At 44.8% G+C, this 21,295-nt stretch overlaps 1 long non-coding RNA gene across 1 annotated transcript; it reads right to left on the bottom strand.

Moving 5' to 3' along the window:
- Positions 1 to 5,972: 5,972 nt before the first annotated feature.
- On the bottom strand, positions 5,973 to 11,458 carry LOC309369425. Its single transcript, XR_014168120.1, has 3 exons — positions 11,246 to 11,458; positions 10,195 to 10,240; positions 5,973 to 6,569 (listed from the first exon to the last, which is right to left on the bottom strand). It is a non-coding gene; the product is annotated as an uncharacterized lncRNA (long non-coding RNA).
- Positions 11,459 to 21,295: the final 9,837 nt, after the last annotated feature.

Below are 21,295 nucleotides of genomic sequence, written 5' to 3'. Positions count from 1 at the left end.
GCCTCAAGAGACAGGGGACAAATGTAATTCTGTTTACGTTGAAAGGTGACCTTACCTAATCTGCACTTTTCAGGACAAGACACAAACAAGAATAAAGCTATCTCTCGAAATTTGCACTTCCCCCAATTTAGCAATGCAGTTCTGTGTGTGTGTGTGTGTGTGTGTGTGTGTGAGTGAACATAAGATACAAAAATGCACAGGATCGGGTCAGTTCATATCGGGAGCGGCAGTCCTTGAGATATTGCGGTTCTGAGCCATTTAAGGTTTTGTGGGACTAGGACCCTCATACCTATGGGACCGCCTCTCCTGGTGTGTCCCACGGAACGGTCTTCAAACAAAAACCTATTGGAGGTCCCGGGCCACAGGGGGGTTAGGCTGGCTTCAACCAGAGCCAGGGCTTTTTCTGCCGTGGCCCCGATCTGGTGGAACGCTCTGTCACAAGAGACTAGGGCCCTTCGGGACGTCTTTCCGCAGGGCCTGCAAGACAGAGCTGTTCCACAGGCCTTTGGCCAAGGCACAGTCTGACCCGCTCCTTTGGTAATCCTCACAGAACTCTAGCCCAATGGTTGCCATTAATTTGATTTTGAATTGATTTTAAAATGAATTGATTTTAGAATGCTGTGTTACTTTTATTGTTGTTAGCCGCTCTGAGCCCAGCTTCGGCTGGGGAGGGATATAAATAAATTATTATTATCATTATCATTATTATTATTATCATCATCATCATTATTAAAAACCAGCACTTTGAATTGGGCCCAGAAACTAATCGGCAGCCAGTGCAATCAGGTCAAGATTGGCATTATATGCTCAAGCTGTCTTGCCCTCGTGAACAACCTGGCCCCCAAATTCTGCACCAGCGGAAGTTCTTTGACCGTCTTCAGAGGCATACAACACATTGCAGTAATTGCACTGTCAACCAGCTAGCTTCAAAAACTCATTCACTTACGCTATTGAACATTTTCTATCCAGCATGATTCCTTTGCGTGCTCTCTGGAGTAAGATCCTGCACCTTTCTTCTCACCATCTGTCCATGGGGCGTCTGTGGATGGGGCTCTTAGCTGGGACCCCACAACATGTGGCAGGGCATTGTTTTTCAAGGAACCCTTGGAAGTTTGATGTGGGTTCCTCAGGGAGATGATCCCTAATAGCTGGCAAGCCTCACTGAAAGGCAGTCCGCCTACTGCTTTTGAGTCTTCCCTGCAGTTTGCAGCCCCAGGGGAGTTTTGGACACATCCCAGAATGCACTCTCAATTCTTCTGGGGCAATACTTAGGCTTGGCCCACACTCTGCATGAAATGACTGCGCGTCCTAGAATGGGCTCCGGATTTCTTCCCCGGTTCCCACAGCATGTGTGGCAGAGCTCCAAGCTGGCAGCGATCAGTTGATATGGAAAGGTTTCCATGAAGATGGAAAGTACAAAGAACTCTCTGCATGTGGGGTGATTCTCAGTTTTTAACTGAGCATATTAATTAAAGAAAGGAAAACAATACAGAAAGAATAGTGTGCAATCTGTTGTTGTTGTTGTTGTTTAGTCATTTAGTCGTGTCCGACTCTTCGTGACCCCATGGACAAGAGCACACCAGGCACTCCTGTCTTCCACTGCTTCCCACAGTTTGGTCCAACTCATGCTGGTGGCTTCAAGAACACTGTCCAACCATCTCGTCCTCTGTCGTCCCCTTCTCCTTGTGCCCTCCATCTTTCCCAACATCAGGGTCTTTTCCAGGGAGTCTTCTCTTCTCATGAGGTGGCCAAAGTACTGGTGCCTCAGCTTCAGGATCTGTCCTTCCAGTGCAATCTGTAGCTGGGCCAAAAAAAATTCTGAGAAATTTTCTGCTCTTTTTTTTTCCTCAACTCACATTCCCTGCCTTTCTGACCAAGATATAAAGCTTATTTTTTCTCTGCCTGTAGCATTTTCTTCTGTGGTGGCTAACATTTCATGCCAGGGCTGGAGGAGAAATTCAGCAAAGTTCCAGAGCAATGTGCAAATGGACATGCAGCCGTCTTTTGAAATTTGCTCTTCTTTGAATTTTCCAGTGCAGCTCTGCAGTCATGGATTGTGTACAAAAATGAATGTAGCAGGGTAAAATCTGTGATCTAGGAGAAATTTGCACCAAATTTGCTGGTGAATTTTCGCAAAGACTTTAAAAATGTGTGGAAATGTGGAGAAGTCAAGTTAAAATTGGGAAATGAGAAGCTAAAAGAAGCTGGAATGGGAGATTCACCCATACCTCTTTCCCTTACACACTCAATGCCCTGGAGGAATAACAACAACAACAACACCCTTCTGATTGGGTTGCCCCAGCTACTCTGGGCAACTCCCAACAATTATAAAACCACAGTTGTGCACAACACTAACAACCACGTTCACCAAGGGCAGGGGAACCAATGTGTGATGGCCTGGGATTCCGATTCTGAGAGTGAACCGGAGGAATCCCAGCCAGCACAGGAGTCCCCGCCTCCAGGGCTGGCTGAACTGGGGCAAGGCCTAGATTCTGAGGAGCCTGCACCTGTGTCAGATCCTCAGGAGCAGGCACCAGGTGAAACCATTCTGGCCCCAGAGGTGCTTGAGGACTCAGTGTCTACAGGTGAGCCTCCCCCGGGGCCCAGTAACCCTTCGGCCTCTCCTGAACTGCAGAGGCTTAGGGCAGAGAGGCGAAGGGAACTGGTTTCTCCCAGGAGGAGTGCTCGCCTTAAGGCCAGGAGAGGCGGGGCTCCTGGGCGCCGGGGCTGCCCCTGGCCTTAGAGAAGATAAAGGTCAGTCAGCCCAGTCCCAGGTTGCAGGAGCAACGTCGTTGTGGAGTACCTGCTCTTACCCGGACCTAGACCTGTACTTCCAGTGTTCCTGTTCCTCGCCCGGCTTCCTGCTTCTGATCTTCGAGTGTTCCTGACCCCGCCCGGCTCCCTGTTTCGGACCTCACGTCCCATCTTGTGAACTTCTACCAGGCTAGTGCCTCAGGACTGAACTTTGGCTACGGTAATAGTACCTTCCCCCCCGGGACCAGCACACAATGGCCCTCCAGGTATTTTTGGACTACAACTCCCATCATCCCTGACCATTGAATGGGGCTGATGAGAGTTGGAATGCAACAATGGGTGGTGCCCATTGCTGATCTAGAATCAACAGAGAGCAAAACAAATAAAGAAGAAGATAAATTGCCATAAAATGGACTAACATGTCTTTTAAAATAGATATATCTATCAGGAGGAGGTATCAATCAAGACTTCAATTATAAAATAAGTCAAAGTGAAAAAAGATAAATCCACTTGGGTAAGACTTGGGTATTTACCTTGATTTGAGGAAACTTTGCATTCCAGCACTGAATAAATAAAGACCAGCCATTTACAAAGTTCGTTTTTCCCTGTCCAGCATTTGTTTGCACAAAAAGTCAATCTCCCAGATATTTTAAAGCCTTTCAGTAAATTCTGGGATTTCTTTTATTTTATTTTTTGGCTGGTTTCCAGTTCTGAGCAATTAACATCCCAGCAGCAACAAATATAAGCCCTCTTCATCTATTCAAAACAAAATGTGAAGGCATAAAGTGTGCAGGAGTTCCAGAGGGGGGACTTGCTGGCTCTGCTCCTAGCATCTATGTACCCTGGTTGAGCCTATTCCACTTTTGACCTTCCTGTGTTGAATGGAAAAGTCTGAAGAGGAGATCCCAAAAGTGTTCGTCTGAAGTTGACAACCAGGACCCCTGACAATGCAGGTTTCCCAGTCATGTGTTTGGATAAACATGCTTAGAAGCCATCTTCAGGCATTCCCATTTTCCCTAATATAGTGATAAAGGGTAAAAGGACCCCTGACCGGTAGGTCCTGTTGCGGACAACTCTGGGGTTGCGGCGCTCATCTTGCTTTACTGGCCGAGGGAGCCGGAGTACAGCTTCCAGGTCATGTGGCCAGCATGACTAAGCCACTTCTGGCGAAACCAGAGCAGCGCACGGAAACACCATTTACCTTCCCTTCAGAGCGGTAGCTAGTGATCTACTTGCACTTTGACATGCTTTCAAAATGCTAGGTTGGCAGGAGCTGGGACTGAGCAACGGGAGCTCACCCCATCGTGGGGATTTGAACCACCGACCTTCTACCCGGCAAGCCCTAGGCTCTGTGGTTTAGACCACAGCACCACCCGCGTCCCTCCTAATATAATGATAATAACATGCAAAAAATTAAAATGGCTATATACCATTTTTTCTGTGTATAACACAAGGTTTTTTGAGCCAAAAACCATGTCAAAAATTGGGGCTCGTCTTATACATGGGTAGTGGAGTGTTGTAACATGCAACTGATTGCAGCTGGGAGCTGGGAGCTGGAGATTGTCAGCGGCATTTTGGCAGCTGATTGGTAGCTGAGGCAAGGGCCACTGCTGATTGGCTGCCGCTGTAGCAATCGGGCGGGCGATTTGGGACTGCTGGCGGCGAACACACAGATGAGAGGCTGCTTCTGCGACATATGCTGTTGTCTGCACTAGTTATTCTGGTGAGCGATTTTCTGCAATTCTCCCCCAAAAAAGCTTAACAACTCTGGGCAATTTCCCTCCATTTTCTTAAATTTGAGTCCCCAGAAATAGGAGGTGTCTTATACATGGGGGCGCCTTATAGACGGAAATGTACGGTAAATATAATCCATAATGATATGCAATAGAAAATACTATATAATTGATGATAAGAAGCAGTGAAAAATTATTATCAATGCCAACCCAGCAATTTAAACCATGGACAGATGGATCTGAGCCCATCCCACACCTCTTGGGCCCTTCCCAACAGCTGTTTTTCTTCCAGATGTGCTCGCTTCTGGGGATTAACTCAGGGATACAGCAGGGTCGTTGGGAAATAAATGAGGGCCATATTCAGCATTCTTTCCTGCAATACAACTCCCTTTTAAACTTCACCCTCTCACATACTATTCTGCACTGCAGATTTATCCATATTTAGAAGCACAGCTCTGCCACCATCAGATATAGGAGAGGTTGCCAATATGGTACTCACCAGATGCTGTTGTTGTGGCCCACCATCTGATCAGCATGGCCAATGGTTAGGGGAGATGGATGCTGCAGTCCAGCAAAATCTGGCAGGTACTATATTGACTTTTCCAGAAATATAGCTTAGCCCCGGGGCAGCTATTGCACCATTAAAACAAGCAAGCCCATTCTCTTTAAAGAATATTTGCTACCACCCACTCCAAAGATCATTCACAGAAGACGAGGAATAATAAACCGTATCCATTTGCTCTGAACATAAACATTTCATAACAAGACATCGCAGCATGCGTTCATCTCCTGAAGCACACTTCGATGGCCGGCGGTTGACCTAACATTTTCACAAGGATGCTTTTTTAAAAAAAGATAAAAAGGAGAGGAGGAGGCAAATAAATGCTGCTGAAAGCAATCACATCTTACCTGTCAATGAAACATAGCAATGAAACATGGGCTTGCCAATTACCTGCGTGTCTTCTTTAAAAAACAGGAATCTTGAAAAGTGACATTTGCACAAACAATTAGAACTCATATTTGGCATTCCAATCTGTTCCCTCAGTGCTTGGCCAGATCTCAAATAAAAAGAAGTCAAAAGTCTAGTTGGATTCCTTGCATACTATGTGGTACATCGCAGCTGGCCCTATTTCATGGAAGCTACCCTTATTTTCTCTTTTGCCTTAATTAGTAATGGATTAAAGTCTTTCCTCCCATACAGTCCCTTGAAATTATTCTTCATCCACTCTGGTCTTTGAAATGGGAGAAACAGGTATCCACCAATAGACTTCCCAGAAAATCTCTACACCAAGAAGCTGTCATAACCTTTGGCATACAGCTTTGCTAAAGGATGCTAAAGAGATTCTTGCACCAGTTTGCTTCCTGTCTTCACTCTCTCTCTCTGCTCTTCCATGTTCTTATTCACTCCAAGAATCTTAATAACCATCTGCTTTTTTTAAAAAAAAGATAAATTTATAATGAAACGTAGATTTGTATAACTAACAATGAGTTGAATGCATGCAAGTTCGGCTCAAGTGTAGACTAAAATTAAAGGACACAAGTTAGTTATGTCTAGTCAATTCAATGGGTCTACTCCGAGCAGGACTCACATTGGTTACAAACCCTTATCGTTACGATCAATATTATAAGAAACAAAATGCGTACAATAATTGCAAGCAAAGACAAATGAAATGAAGTTTATCGCTGACCATGAGTAAAACCGGAACACACACTTCCAAGTTTTTGGAGTCTGAGAATCAAAGCGTTGAAACCAAGGTACCAATTTATTAATAACATGTCCTGTCTTGATCTCCTTTCCCCTGGATGAAGTTTGTCACTTGCCACTGTCCTTCAGAGATGGCAGCTCCTCAAATCCCACACACTCATGCACTTGACAGCGCCAGAGTGTGATGCAGTAGCAGACGTGTTCCTCTTAAAAACCGGCTTTTTAACCTGGGTATTTTGAGCTGCTGATGATGTGTTTAACTCTGGTCCTTGTATGCCTGTAGAAGGGCTTTTACTGCTCAAGGGGCTCATTGCATCTTGACCCTCATTACTGGATCCTGCCCTGTAGCTGTCTCCTTCTGCAATATCATTTCCTTTCTGGAAATTGAGGCAAAATTAATTAGACAACTCTGCCTGACTTGGCAACCAGCAGCTACCGTTTTAACTGCTGTGATGCAGACCACCAAGATCTCGTTCCTGGTCAGTTGCCGCCGTGTCAGACTCCACAAGCATATATGTGAAATTAAGGTCTTTTCGCATTTGTCATTTAACCATCTATCAACTCGCTTTGCAGAGGTCCTTTGGGAGCGCTTCACAATCTATGTTTGTTTTAACAACCTTGAACCATTTACTATCACTTGGCCACTTCACTGTTCACTCCTAACCAGTTTAAAGGTAAAGGTACCCCTGACCGTTAGGTCCAGTCGCAAACAACTCTGGGGTTGCGGCACTCATCTCACTTTACTGGCCAAGGAGCCAGCGTTTGTCCGCAGACAGCTTCTGGGTCATATGGCCAGCATGACTAAGCCACTTCTGGCAAACCAGAGCAGCGCACGGAAGCACTGTTTACCTTCTCACCGGAGTGGTACCTATTTATCTACTTGCACTTTGATGTGTTTTCGAACTGCTAGGTGGGCAGGAGCAGGGACCAAGCAACAGGAGCTCACGCCGTCGCGGGGCACAGGAAGCATATTCTTGCATTGCAGAGGGTTGGACTCTATGATCCTCGGGGTCCCTCCCAACTCTATGATATCTCTCCATTCAGAGAACTGCCCATTTATTCCTACTTTTTGCTTTCTGCAACTTACCCAGTTCCTGATCCACAAAAGGACCTCTCCTCTTATTCCTTGACTGCTAAGCTTACTCAGGAATCTTTGGTGAGGTAGTTTGTTGAAAGCTTTTAGAAAGTTCAAGGGCTCTCTGTCAACCTCTTGGTGTCACTCTCAAAGAACGCTAATAGGTTTGTGAGACAAGACTTGCCCTTTCAGAAGCCATGCTGACTCGGCTTCAGTAAGGGCTTGTTCTTCTATATGCATGGCTATTTCATCTTGAACAATGTTGTTGTTGTTGTTGTTGGTGGTGGTGGTGGTGTTTAGTCGTTTAGTCGTGTCCAACTCTTCATGACCCCATGGAGCAGAGCACACCGCCAGGCACTCCTGTCTTCCACTGCCTCCCGCAGTTTGGCAAACTCATGCTGGTAGGTTGAAGAACACTGTCCAACCATCTCGTCCTCTGTCATCCCCTTCTCCTTGTGCCCTCAATCTTTCCCAACATCAGGGTCTTTTCCAGGGAGTTTTCTCTTCTCATGAGGTGGCCTAAGTATTGGAGACTCAGCTTCAGGATCTGTCCTTCCAGTGAGCACTCAGGGCTGATTTCCTTAAGAATGGAGAGGTTTGATCGTCTTGCAGTCCATGGGACTCTCAAGAGTCTCCTCCAGCACCATAATTCAAAAGCATCCATTCTTCGGCAATCAGCCTTCTTTCTGGTCCAGCTCTCACTTCCATACATCACTACTGGGAAAACCATCACTTTAACTATACGGACCTTTGTTGGCAAGATGATGTCTCTGCTTTTTAAGATGCTGTCTAGGTTTGTCATTGAACAATACTTCGCACCAATTTTCCCAGGACAGACGTTAAGCTGCCTGTAATTTCCAGGATCCCCCAAATCCCTTTTTAAAAATGGGTGATACATTAGCTACTTCCCAGTCCTCAGGTATAGAGGCTGATCTGAGGGACAAGTTACATATTTTTGTTACAAGATCAGCAATGTCACATCTGAGTTCTTTGAGAGCTCTCAGGTAGAACGCCATCCGGACCCAAGATTTGCTTGTTTGTATTTTGTCTATAGTCTATTATTTAGATGGCCCACGGATTTGATCCAGCAAGCCGCTGCTTACGTTCTTTTGCCTCATTCAGTTTGACCCTTAGATGATATTTTAAATTGGAAACAGAATGCTTAGACTATGTTGACCTTGGTCTGCCCTAGTAAGGCAATTCTTATACACTTCGCTAATGCATTTCCAAGCTGGCTATGGAACCACAAAGGCTAAAAATGTGTGTTTTAAAGAGTGAATAAAAAGTGGATACACAGCCTGTATAAACCTTCATTGAAAGGCTTCCCCTTAGCTCAAGGCTGCTACCATTTTAGGCGGGCAAGCCCCACGGGCACCTAAGCCATATGACCTGGCAACCTAGCATAGAGACTCTTTTAAAGGCTTGTTTTCTTCCTGCCAGGTTTAGGCAAAGCAGAAGCAGTCCTGCTGCTGAACGGGGATCAGATCTGATGTAACTTTACATTGGCTTAATTTACACCGACTTACTTTACGCTCACTGGAAGGACAGATCGTGAAGCTGAGGCTCCAGTACTTTGGCCACCTCATGAGAAGAGAAGACTCTCTGGAAAAGACCCTGATGTTGGGAAAGATTGAGGGCACAAGGAGAAGGGGACGACAGAGGATGAGATGGTTGGACAGTGTTCTTGAAGCTACCTGCATGAGTTTGACCAAACTGCAGGAGGCAGTGGAAGACAGGAGTGCCTGGCGTGCTCTGGTCCATGGGGTCACGAAGAGTCGGACACGACTAAACAACAACACTTTACGCCAGCTTCCTGTACACAGGATTGCTCCCTTAATCCCAAAATTCAGAGAACTGTGGATTTTTAAGGCTAGCTGGGTTTTGGTTCACCTATTAATTGAGGAAGTACAAATCTGGTCTATTTGCCTTAAAGTGCTATCCAAACTCAATTTCTCCCCCAAACAGAGTCCCAATAAAGGCATTGCCCACTTGTGGACTTTGGATTTTTTCCTTATGGAGTAACTCAGTGATTCGCCTTTGTCTTGCAAATGGCTTCTGAAGAAGCCACTCTCCATGTCCAATCAATATCTGCAAGCCAAAGCTATTTCCTGTCTATCCAGGAACTCAAGGCACAGCTACATTAATAAAATAAATAAGTACGGCAATCACAATAATTCCCTTGCATTAGAAGAGCAGGAATTAAAACGCGGCCTTCTTCATTAATGCCTCGACTTTCTCTCAGCAGGGGGAATGCATATACACACAGCCAGCCGCCCACAACGCCAGTGGAGCTGCTCTTAATTATATTACAAGTGGAACCTTCCGCAGGTAATCAGAATGCAGGACTAATATGTAATTATTCCCCCCATCAATATATAATAGACACTATTAATCAAATTTAGAGTTTCTGGTGTGCAATGATTATTTTCCAGGGGTGGAATTATTCACTTTTTAAGGAAGAGAGAATTCTGTTTATCATTCTGCAAATGGGCTTCTCTTGTTTATTAGCTACATAATTTAAGAGAATTATTTTTCCGAAGCAAGCTGAATAATGTGGTGTGTGTCTGAGATGAGCTAAGTATAGACAGCTCTGATCCACTGCGGCTCTTTGTCTCCAACTAATACAGCCAGTACCATAAACTTCTATCCTTTGCTCACGTATGGATTTGGTTCCTCTCGGCTCTGAGTGCCAGATCTGCATAGCTCAGCTGAGGAGAGGGCCTGTGTGGGCCTCTGCAATTGTGCATGTACATCCCATGTGTGTGTATTACAGTGAAATTGGCCACGCCCATTCCTGAACTGTGACCCCTGGAGGGTTGGCCAAGGGTGGACATGGCCCCTGAGCCAAAAACTGTTAGCCACCCCTGGTTTCCATAGTGCTATCAACATGCACAGTTCTTGCAAAGTATAAAATAATCAGTTCCTACCTTGGTGACTTGTCACAGAGGAACGTGTGGTGTTCTGTTGCGGGTGCTGTGCAGGGAGGAGCAGACAGAAACCTTGGGATTGATTTGGTACATCTTATATGACTGTTATCATTAGCATCAATTAGTGACATTAACTGCAACTGCACTTTACAGCTACTAAATTCCATATACAGTGGTACCTCAGGTTAAGTACTTAATTCGTTCCGGAGGTCTGTACTTAACCTGAAACTGTTCTTAACCAGAAGCACCACTTTAGCTAATGGGGCCTCCTGCTGCCGCCGTGTCGCCGGAACACGATTTCTGTTCTCATCCTGAAGCAAAGTTCTTAACCTGAAGCACTATTTCTGGGTTAGCAGAGTCTGTAACCTGAAGCGTCTGTAACCTGAAGCGTATATAACCTGAGGTACCACTGTACACACAGCTCCCACTATCCGCCTGTTCACTATGCAAGAATTCACTTATCCAAACATAAAGAAATATGCCCCAGCCTCGCTATACATACCACAGGTTCAGATACTGAGTTTTCCCACTTCCTTACTTGTTTGTGCTTTTTGTGGCAGAAATCCATGCCAGATCCCTTCTCCAGCCACACCACCTCTCCCAAGGCCACTCACAATCCTTGCTTCACACCCCCATTGAGTGGGGGGGGGAGTGCTGGCTGGGATGTGCCCTTGAGCTCTAATAACATCTCTAGATGTCTAGATGGAAGAGTGTGAGTGTGTGTAGAAACTAGCTTACTGCCTCTCCCCATGTAAACCTTCCTGGACCCTGCAATAATCATCTGAGGCCCTTCTTCACGTGCCTCCTCCACGAGAGGTCTGGAGCGTGGCAACATGAAGGGCCTTTTCTGCAGTGGCTCCCCGCTTGTGGAAAGCTTACCCTAGGGAGGCTCGCCTGGTACCTTCATTACATAGCTTTAGGCGCCAGGAGAAAATGTTCCTCTATAACCAAGCCTATGGCTGATTAAACAATCTATGGCCTTTTCAATGTGCTTGTGAAAGGCAAGGTTATTGGTTGGTTGGTTGGTTTGGTATGTATTTTGTATTCTCACTTTGTATTTTTATGCTGCAAACTGCCCCGTGATCTTTAGACGAAGGGCATTATATAAATTTAATAAATAAAATAAACAGATAAAAGGACAAACTTCATCGTGTCTGGAAGGTCACAGACTGGCAATCCCTGGTTTAGGCCAAGCAGATAAAACCCACATACAGTTGTTATTGCAAGTTAAAAGTCTGGATAGATAGAAATGCTTTCACTTAGTGACATCACAGTCACTGTTAGACACACACACACACACACACACACACACACACAGGTGAGGATGTTCTATTGTGTCGAACCAAAGGCGGAAAGTTCCGGAAGGCCTGCCAACGCCATCTTGGTAGTCAATATGACCTCAAAAACTAATTGGCAATTGTGGCAAGAATGAGCTCATAAATTATATTTTCACTTGCTTTGATGTATGCTAATTGGCTTTATTTGATGCTATCCTTATCTCTGGGCCTTGGGATGCTGGGCTCTAGGCCCAGAGAGGGAAAAAGCTTTGGTTGGTTTCCCTCCTAGGTATGCTGTGAGGCTGTGGGTAAGCTGACGCATGCTGCGTTGTGCATAAAGGATGTATACGCTTTTGCCTGGGAGTGGTCAAGTCACAATGACCCATCCTGCATCTGTAAAGCAGTGAGGCTCTGCTCGCTGCATTGTACAATGGTACCTCGGGTTACATACACTTCAGGTTACATACGCTTCAGGTTACAGACTCCACTAACCCAGAAATAGTGCTTCAGGTTAAGAACTTTGCTTCAGGATAAGAACAGAAATCGTGCGGCGGCAGCAGGAGGCCCCTTTAGCTAAAGTGGTGCTTCAGGTTAAGAACAGTTTCAGGTTAAGAACAGACGTCCGGTACGAATTAAGTACTTAACCTGAGGTACTACTGTAAATGTACACCTTTCTTTAATAAATCACTAGAACTGGCCATTCTGGCGTTTTTTTTATATACATCTTTTTAGTATCCTTGCATCAAACCACTTGAATGGACCCTCACTGAGACCTGCAGTTCACAACATCTATAAGCGAGGACCCATGCCAACTTAATTTTGTGTAATGCTCTCCCCAGGGAGGTTTGCCTGATGCCTTCATTATACATCTTTAGGCGCCAGGTGAAAACATTCCTCTTCAACCTGGCGGTTTGGCTGATTAACATTCTACAGCCTTTTAAATGTGTTTTGTGTGAGGGGGCTTATTGTTTCTATTTTAACTGCCCTGAGATCTTGTGATGAAGAGAATAATAATAATAATAATAATAATAATAATAATAATAATAATAATAATAATAGAATACTTCACCCAATAAACTACAGTATTAGGCAGCTGGTGTATATATACAGAGATAACTTTCCTCATCCCTGTTTCTTCCTCTACCAGGGAAAATATGGGACACGGGTGGCACTGTGGTCTAAACCACTGAGCCTAGGGCTTGCCGATCAGAAGGTCAGTGGTTCGAATCCTCGCGACGGGGTGAGCTCCCGTTGCTCGGTCCCTGCTCCTGCCAACCTAGCAGTTCGAAAGCACGTCAAAGTGCAAGTAGATAAATAGGTACCGCCCGGCGGGAAGGTAAACGGCGTTTCCGTGTGCTGCTCTGGTTCGCCAGAAGCGGCTTAGTCATGCTGGCCACATGACCCGGAAGCTGAACGCCGGCTCCCTCGGCCAATAAAGCAAGATGAGTTCCGCAACCCCAGAGTCATCCGTGACTGGACTTAACGGTCAGGGGTACCTTTACCTTAGGGAAAATATACAACGCCCATAGCATTTCCACAGCAAGCAAGGTGGTGGGCAATTTTCAGCAGAAAAACAACCCATTGGCGAAAGCTTCTGACGAGCCCTGTACTTGTCTGTCCCCATGCCAGCCTTCCACAACAGCCTGCAGCTTCAGGGACCCCTTTTTAGAACATATCAAAGAAGAACCATGGAACTTCACATAATGATTCAATATTTGATAGGGTGATATATGCAGGATGAGGGAAATAGGTAGTCTTGACAAGCCTTTGGAAAGATGGCTTCAGAAGCCCCTCTCAAGGTGTTATTTTGTACAGTGCTTTGAAGGGGGCTTGTGAAGAGCCAACAATTAACCAACCCAGAGGTTTTTTTTACCTGCCCCACACCTGATGTCATGTGTCAAGCTGAAATGGCTTGGCTTAAATGTGGGCCAAATGTGGAGGTCTGGTGGACCTAATTAACCTAGAGGTTCTTCACCACTGAGCTAACCTGCAGCGATGACCTTGGAGGAAGTTTCCAGAATATTTCACAGGAATCATATTTTTGGAAGCTTCCCTTGATACCATCACCACATGTTAAACTTCTTGAAGCCTTAGTAAGGATATCTTTTTTTTAAAAAAAAAAGAGTCTTGTCCTAAAAGCTGGCTTGGTGCAGTTAGAGAGATTGATATTCACGACAAGAAACCTCATGACACAACTGAGCAGAGCTTGCTGTGATGGAGCCAAACACACACACACAGAGAGAGACAGACAGACAGACAGAGAAAGAGAGAGAGAGAACGTAATTTTAACAGTTCTGGAGGAGAAGAAAATGATGCTCTGTAAAGGATTTCTAAATGATAAGCCCCTTCTGATTCTACCGTGGCAGCAGAGACAAGACTTGCAATTAGATTGTTACATGTCCTGTAACCAATTATGTCTGCAGCCTTTCTTGGAAAACTCGGCGTGAAGATATATTTTTTATTCCAAAAGGATATGATTCTGACCTAAAGCGCTTGTTAAATTTCAGCGGTTAATTGATAACGCCTCATAAAATGCCAGCAGCATAATGATTAAATGTCTTTTCTGCTCGGTGCCTTTATATATATCTGAATTATGTTTCCATGCTGTTTGCATTAATAGGATTGTTGGGCCCTTTCGGATTTGTTTGTTGATTCGCATCGAGACCTGAATAACGAGGACCTGATCTCACATCTTCCGATGATGGCCCAGGCCATCATCAACTTTTGGAAGACTTTTGATGTCAATAATCTGGATCACTGGTGTTCCCAGACTTGACAAATTGCCCTTCTTGAAGAAAAAAAATCGCATAAGATAAATGTGGCGGGGTCAAAGTGCTCAAAATTGCTTCTTTGCCATTTGGTCAAATTTTATTTCATATGCAAATATAGCAGCTCAGGAACAGCAGGTACCACAGGTCTATGTGAGTGCTTGGATTAATATTTTGAATAATAGAGCTGTAGAGTTGGAAGGGACCCTGAGAATCATCTAGTCCGGCAGTTCTCAACCTGTGGGTCCCAGATGTTGTTGGACTACAACTCCCATCATCCCTGGGCTCTGGCCTTGCTAGCTAGGGGTGATGGGAGTTGTAGTCCAACAACATCTGGGGACCCACAGGTTGAGAAAGGCTGATCTAGTCCAACTCCCTGTAATGAAGGAATATGCAGCTGTCCCATATGGGAATCGAACCAGCAACCTTGGCGTTATCAACACTATTCTCTAACCAACTGAGCTATGTCCACAAGGTGACATTCTATCTTCTTTTCTGAAATAAATAGAGTGCAATTGTTTTTATTCAGACCATGGGCCCTATGCAAATACAGACAACATATCTTTTGTCCTCTCGGTATGCAGTATTATTAATTCAGTAAATCACATAGCTGTATCGTATATTTCCTTATTGGGATTGTTACAACTTATCATTGTTTAAAGAACTAATTTTTCTTTTGTTTCCCTCCCCCCCCCCCCGCAACCTGCCTGTCATTATAAAATTCAATAAAAATATTTTGAAAAGGGTAGGACTGATAGGTCTACGTCAACATCCTCAGCAGTGTGGGACTGGGATAAATTCCAGCACCTAGCTCTTCACATCCAACCAGCTTTGTAGCAACCAAAGTGTAGGGTAAGAGAAGTGAATGTGTTTCCTACCATCTGAATTTAGGTTTTTGTTTGGAGATTTTTGACTATTTAATTGTATGGGGAAAGTATGTACAAGATTTGGTGTTGACCACCAGCCAGAGTACATGCCTTTGAGTATCCTGACATGGTAAGGACACAGCTTCTTTCTGTTCCTTCCCTGACCCTGACATCCAACCCCATCTGGAAGCTGCTGTGACTGATCAGAGCAGACCTACAGGTGAAGAATTGTGCTCTGAATGGACCTACCAAATTTCATATCTCAGTGTTCAGTGATGGAATCATGAAACAACAAAACATACAAATGGCTGGAAAGCAAAGCAAATAAGATCAAAGACACCATTTTGCTCAATTCAGGTACATCACCACAATCACCTTCATGCTAATGCAGTGGTGGCCCCCCCTTTTTTTGGTATTGGCCGACTTCCAAAATATAAGTTAGTACAGTCATACCTCGTGTTGCATTTGCTTCATGATACATTTTTTCAGGTTGTGTCCTGCGGCGACCCGGAAGTACCGGAAAATAATTACTTCTGGGTTTCGCCGCTCGTACATGTGCAGACGTGCAAAGTGACATCACGCGCATGCGCAGACATGACGAATCGCGGCCCACGCACACGCAGATGCACATACACGAGTTGCATTCTACTCATGATGCAAATGGGACTCTGGAACGGATCCCGTTCGCAACCAGAGGTACCACTGTACCTCTGTGAGTGAGCCCTTCAGCATACTGAGCTGAGAGGTGAGCACCTGTGTAGCTCAAAATACAGAGAGGAATGGAAGCTTGATGCTGCCAGAACAAGGTTCACAACCATTCCAATCCTCATATGCCACCAACACTTGATACATAAGCCACAGGTTGGCCAACTAGGAAGCAAGGATCCTTCCTAATTCAGAAAGAGCTGTTGACACATGAAGATACTTGAGAGTAGGGATAGTTGACATGGTGCCCTCTACGTGTTGTCTGACTACAACTCCCTTAATTCCAGATTACTGGTCATGTTGGTTGCGACCGATGGAAGTTGTAGTGCACAATATCTAGAGGGCAACACATTGGCTACCCCTGCTTTATGGACAGCTAAGTTGCATTAGTTTACTTTCTTGGGCTCCATGATCACTGCAGATGGTGACAGCAGCCACGAAATTAAAAGACGCCTGCTTCTTGGGAGAAAAGCAATGACAAACCTAGACAGCATCTTAAAAAGCAGAGACATCACCTTGCCAACAAAGGTCCATATAGTTAAAGCTATGGTTTTCCCAGTAGTGATGTATGGAAGTGAGAGTTGGACCAGAAAGAAGGCTGATCGCCAAAGAATTGATGCTTTTGAATTATGGTGCTGGAGGAGACTCTTGAGAGTCCCATGGACTGCAAGAAGATCAAACCGATCCATTCTGAAGGAAATCAGCCCTGAGTGCTCACTGGAAGGACAAATCGTGAAGCTGAGGCTCCAATACTTTGGCCACCTCATGAGAAGAGAAGACTCCCTGGAAAAGACCCTGATGTTGGGAAAGATGGAGGGCACAAGGAGAAGGGGACGACAGAGGAAGAGAAGGTTGGACAGTGTTCTCGAAGCTACCAGCATGAGTTTGACCAAACTGCGGGAGGCAGTGGAAGACAGGAGTGCCTAGTGTGCTCTGGTCCATGGGGTCACGAAGAGTCAGACACGACTAAACAACAACAACAACAACAAGTTGCATTAGACTGGGATCACCTGACAAAAGTTAAGTAGCATTAGACTGTCTCAGCACACATGCAGGTCACAGCTTTCTTCCATGAGATATGCTGTCCTTTTGCAGCAGAACTAGAGCTTCTTACTTAAGCTATCTGGAGTCACAGAACCACAGGCATGGCCAACCATCTCGTTCCTCCTTCAGATCTTTGCTCTGTCCTATCTCCCCACACCTCAAACACAGGTCAGCCTTTTGCCATATTGCAGAGAAAGCTGGTGCTTGTTCCTTCCTGATGGGCCATTCAGATGTCAAGATCTTTCTTTTTTCCTGTAAGGTCATCATAATGAAAGAAAGTGATGCAAGTCTTCTTGCTTTTGGCACTCGGTGAGCATGCTGGGCAAGGAGATAGCCTGATGGAATGACTCACTAATGTTCACAAGATTCTGGCCTACTTTTCTCTCCACCACCAGCTGTTTGATATTCTACAGCTCTTTCTCTCCTCCCCTCTCTACTGAAAGAAATGTACCATCTTTTTCAGATCTCACTCAGTACGCAGATATGTATTTTAAAAAGAACCCAAAAAACTGAGCTGAGCTGAGCTGAACTGAACTGAGGACCTGCTTTCTTCTTCCACCAAGGTCAGCAGTTCAATCTCCTTTTGTTCCAGAGACCAAAAAGCAGCAGTTCCAGATGCAAAGCAGGCCAGCAACAACTAATTCAAAGGATGCTTGGAACAACTTGCCAACTCTCAAAACTAATGTGCATATCAATCTATGTAAGAGACAATTCCCAACATTCTGTCACGCTCGAGAGTGACCAAGAAACAGAAGCCACGATAGGGCTAGGACAAAGGTTGATCCTTAATACTGACTGGGATCACCTGACAAAATATGGAAGAGATTTAAGCCTCATCCCAATGCTAAGAGAGGTTGTAGTTCAGTGATAAAGCACAGAAGGTCCCAGGTTCAAACCTGCAGTTTCCAGTTTATAAATTAGGAGATAATGTATTGGGAGATAGTGGAGAAGTGTGCCTTTAGTGGTGAAGTCAAACTGTTGGAAGGTTGCAATGCCTCCTGTGGCTCTAGAGACCAATATGGGAGAGACATGTTTTGTTGCAGCTGGGCAGAGATGAAGGCATCCAGTTGTGTTGCAGTAGATACACCATGGTGTTCTTCTCTCTGTGCTCCTCTGAGCAAATGGGTATCATTCACTTCTAGGGTGGAGAGGGAAGGCGAAACCTATGATTCTCCTTCCTGCAACACTCTCCTGCAATGGAGAGCCTGCTCTTCGTTGTGATTGCTCATGAAGGCATGTGTGTCTGGACACAGAGCAAGATCGCTTATCAGCACATTTCCATGCTCACATTCTTCATAGAATCATAGAATCATAGAGTTGAAAGAGACCACAAGGGCCATCGAGTCCAACCCCCTGCCAAGCAGGAAACACCATCAGAGCACTCCTGACATATGGCTGTCAAGCCTCTGCTTAAAGACCTCCAAAGAAGGAGACTCCACCACACTCCTTGGCAGCAAATTCCACTGTCGAACAGCTCTTACTGTTAGGAAGTTCTTCCTAATGTTTAGGTGGAATCTTCTTTCTTGTAGTTTCTTGCCTTTCCCTCTCTCCTTTTGCCCACAAATAAACAAAACACCAGGTAGATGGCTCTGTAAGTCAGTGAGACCCAGCCGAAAACTGCAAAAGGCTCACTACTTTAGCCACATGGGGTTATTCGAAGCACAGAGGAAGCATTTTTCACTCACACCGAGGAGTTCTCGCAGCCTTCTCAGATGTATCTCCCTGTTACATGGAACTGCCCAGGGCAAGCTGACATTTAGAGATATGTAGGCCAATACACCGCTTCTCTGCAAGGAGTAAATAGATAATCTTCCCAGGTAGATATGGTGTTGTCATTTTCTCCACATATGATCACCGAGATGGAAGATCTTGCGAAAAACAAAGACATCTGGCTCTGCGTGCGCTGATCAAGAAGGCTGGCAGCAGAAGGAAACCACTCACTAGTTTTCCTTGAGAAATGGGCCCCAACAGGAAATGACAAGTTTTACGTGGCGGTGTTTAATGGTGCATGTCTGCTTACGCCAGATCCCAAAGACCCGTCTGGCTGGAGTGTATTGACAGCAGAATCGGCTGCCCACCTCCACCTGAATCACTTCTTGTTCGTCTGCCTTTCACTTCCAAACACTGTATCTAAAGAGCTTAAGCTGCAAGACGACATAGTCTCAGTGAACTACTCTTGTTGGTCTGGCGAGAATCAGCTGGCTTGCTCCAGAGTGCTGGATCAAAAGCCTCTCATTATATGGTCTAATAAGACCAAAAAACGAGCGTCTTTTTGGCCTCCTGCCCTCAACCGTGCACAAGAGCTCGAGACCAAAAATGGAGCATCCCGATTTCAGACCCCAGGATGTTAGAGGGTATGGTATTGTATGAACAATAACTGGACCACATGAATCAATGGTTTTATTCAGTACAATGCAGCGTTCTATGTTACCTTCCTATGCATTTTTAGGAAACAGGACCATCACCACCCATTTAACTGTAATGGACTATGATTCATATTACTGGAGTGCATTCATTGACTACTTTTGCCTGTGAATTTTTGTAGAGATAGCACTAATTTTCTACTAATGGTTCCTGAGAATCAAAATGGTGGAATCAATTAATATAGGTCAAAACTGAGCATGTGGCCTCAATGGTTATGTTTTGCTGCAGGGATAGGTGCCCACCGGGTGCTGAAATTCAACTCCTATCCATCATTGGCTATTCTGGCTAGAGTTGTTGGGAGTTGTAGTTCACAGCATTTGGAGGGCAGAACATTGCCTTCTAGTGCCTGAGTCCATCAGGAAATGTAGGTGGTGGCTTTGTATCAGCAGAAAACCCAAGCTGTCTCTACATTAGGGCTATTCCTTCAGGCCTCCAGGTTTGCCTCTGCTCATGTAATCCAGAGTTTCCCTGATATTTTTTTTTATTTTCAGGGTTTTTTATGTTAACATTATTTCCATGCACTCCAAACATTTTCCATATACAGTGGTACCTCAGGTTACATACGCTTCAGATTACAGACTCCGCTAACCCAGAAATAGTGCTTCAGGTTAAGAACTTTGCTTCAGGATGAGAACAGAAATCGTGTTCCGGTGGCGCGGCAGCAGCAGGAGGCCCCATTAGCTAAAGTGGTGCTTCAGGTTAAGAACAGTTTCAGGTTAAGTACAGACCTCCGGAACGAATTTAGTACTTAACCCGAGGTACCACTGTATATGATACTGGGATTATACAAACCCCTCAGATTTTCCCCCGTCCCACCCTGGTTTCCATATTTTACCCTCTTTTCTTGCATATAATTATAATTATCCATTCTATTTCATCTCCTTATTTACTGCTTTAATTCATTTTACTTCATAAATGTTATATCAATCCTGCCCTTTACATAATATTTCATATCAGGCGTATTCTTCAACATGGCATTAAAGGACAGCAGAGGGAAGTCTCTTCACAGTAACCCCTGGGCCCCATTCAGTGTGAGGACAGCCATAGCAGAGTCAGGGCACACCTGAAGCACTAGCAGGTGGGATAAAGATGCAATTGATACAAATGTGCAGACAAAAAGGGAACTGCATGCAGAACCAGAGATGTCAGGGACGTTCCTGCTGCAATGGAGCTCCTTTTCTGTTTATCTTCAGCTTGCCCGTTCAGGTTCGTGAGAGGAGATAATAGAGATGTCAAAGTCACCTCCTGCCATGTGCGCATCATGTACACATCTCTGCATCATGTACACACGCATCTGTCTTGCCCTGTGTATACGTGGACATCTGTAGGATGATTTCAGCTTCAAATCTCCTAACAGGTCCTCGCATGGAGCAGCTCTTCCTTAAAAGTTTGTAGAAGATGAAAGGGCCTTAATGAGCTGTAAATATTAACCATGGAGGGTCAGTAATCAGAGAATGTCTTGCTCTCTTTCCTCCCTCCCCTTCTTTCCCCTTCATGGCAGTCTATCCTATCAAATCGCACTCAGGAAAACAAACAGTAATCGGAAATTGTTCTGTTTTCACATTCTTGAAACGAAATCCAGACTTTCAGCAAACACTGCCAGATTGCCTTTCAAACGGGGAAGAAAAATATATCTCTTTGAATCTCTTTTCTTTTGACAGTCTTTTGCCTTGATAAGGCACCGGGGCTTTTCCAACTTCTGAAGTGAGGGGTTCTCCCCCCTCCCTGTACTTTTTTGTCTTATTTTTTTTTTTGCAAGCCATGTTGCCACAAAAAGAAAAAAGGAAAGATAGACCCAGCTATCAGTTATCACTTTCAGATTTAATTATGGTTTTGCTTCTATCCTTGAGGGATAATTTCCTATGATCTACAAGGGTTTTTGTTGTTGTTGTTTTTGTCCTTTTCTGTTTTTTGTTTAAAACGTTGTTGTCATTCTACAAAGCTATAGAGACACGGCTTTCAAATGCTAAATGCTGTGCAATTGCCAAATGCAACCACTGCCCCCTTGAAGAAAGCG

Source organism: Podarcis melisellensis (assembly GCF_964234715.1).
Source record: "Podarcis melisellensis genome assembly, chromosome: 4".
In the NCBI taxonomy this organism is placed as follows: Eukaryota; Metazoa; Chordata; class Lepidosauria; order Squamata; family Lacertidae; genus Podarcis; species Podarcis melisellensis.
This window is presented reverse-complemented; position numbering and strand designations above follow the sequence as displayed.